This window comes from Chiloscyllium plagiosum, chromosome 1 (genome assembly GCF_004010195.1).
Source record: "Chiloscyllium plagiosum isolate BGI_BamShark_2017 chromosome 1, ASM401019v2, whole genome shotgun sequence".
NCBI lineage: Eukaryota > Metazoa > Chordata > Chondrichthyes > Orectolobiformes > Hemiscylliidae > Chiloscyllium > Chiloscyllium plagiosum.
Genome location: NC_057710.1, coordinates 114,234,337 through 114,235,999, shown reverse-complemented (window position 1 = coordinate 114,235,999; position 1,663 = coordinate 114,234,337). Strand labels below are relative to the sequence as shown.

The following is a 1,663-nucleotide window of genomic DNA, read 5'->3' as shown; positions in this document are numbered from 1 at the left end:
AGGTTGCTAAGCAACTATCAGCACAGGGGTAAACAGTCTCATTTAAGGTCTAATTTTACAGCAATTAAAGATAATAAACCCCATCTCTTATCTCCCTAAAAGCTTTGCTTGACTATTTTTTCCCAAGGTCAGAGTGTTACAAGTGGACATAAATTTAAGGCGAAGGGTGGAAGGTATAGGGGAGATGTCAGGGGTGGGTTCTTTACCCAGAGAGTGGTGGGGGCATGGAATGCGCTGCCTGTGGGAGTGGTAGAGTCAGAATCTTTGGTGACCTTTAAGCGGTAATTGGATAGGTACATGGATGGGTGCTTAAGCTAGGACAAATGTTCGGCACAACATCGTAGGCCGAAGGGCCTGTTCTGTGCTGTATTGTTCTATGTTCTCTATGTTCTATGTCACTCGGCTCTCTGTAATTACCAGGTGGATTAAAGCCACATTAAATTGTGGAGCTAATTTCAAAGAAACCACATAGCTTCCCTTCAAACTCTTATTAAGGTCCTTGCTTAATCAACAAAGTGTCCAAACAGTTCAATAGCTTCCAGTTCTCCACATCATCCATAGATCTAGATATTACTTCCAGCACTGACACCATTGCTATTTTTGGCTTGTCTGGCTTCTGAACCATGAGCTCCATTGTGGCACACTGAACCTGAATTGTGCAACCTAAGCCACTTACTTGTTCTAGCGGCCATGTGTTGTTGTGACCAGTTCAACTGAGTTTATTTAAATAATTTGTGTCTAATTGAAAAAAAATTAAAGCAAACCTAAATCAGCTGCCTATAATAATTAAGTTTTAAAATGGAATTGTAGAATGAATCATAGGAATCCCTACAGCATGGAAACAGGCCATTTGGTCCAACAAGTCCACACAGACCCTCCAAAGAGCATCCCACCCCGACTTATTCCCCTAGCCTATTACTCTATTTAACCTGACTAATGCGCCTGGTCCCTGGCACCGTGAGTCAGCAGTGCTAAACACTGAGCCAGCTTGCTGCCCTATAACTGCAGTGTAATGGCCAGGAATTGAACCCGGCCTCGCGTGTGGGAAGCAGGAATTGTACCCCTGAACCACCACTGCATTTCTTTCGAGCGCATACGCACTCCCCCATTACCACAAATGTTGCAGCCAAGTATCCCGCATTTGGGGACATCACAGGCATCAGCACACCCAAAGTGCAATAGGATAGCCTCATCCTGGGAGCACCGCCTTCTTGATCAACTTCAAGAAAATATTCTATGTGAAAGATACAGCACAGCAAAATGTGGTTTAAAGAAAAGATTAAATGAAAAAGTAAATAAAAATGCTTCAAATGGTAGAAAATAAGTTGAGGTAGTGCATATTTGGTTTTATCACAAAAGATAACTGAGGAAATCTAAACAAATAAGCAAAGAACAGAGAAATAAAGGAATAGATTGCAGAGGGTAGGAATATAAACCTCAAAATGCTGTAATAATAATAGAAGAAAGGTCAGTGATCAATTAGTCCATTAATTATGGTTTGGATAGACTATTATTTCAGTCTATCTAGTCCCACATCAGTGTGTGCTGACCCTTGATTATCCTCTGAGTTGGAACAACAAATGACTATCAAAACACATTACCGAGGTTTAAGGAAAAGGCCCATTAGAGATGGGCAAGCCTTGCCAGATATGCCTATATCCTG

At 41.6% G+C, this 1,663-nt stretch overlaps 1 pseudogene; it reads right to left on the bottom strand.

Annotated features, from left to right (window-relative positions):
* Window positions 1–1,085: 1,085 nt before the first annotated feature.
* LOC122555950 lies at window positions 1,086–1,233 on the bottom strand (annotated as a pseudogene).
* Between the last annotated feature and the right edge of the window lie 430 nt (window positions 1,234–1,663).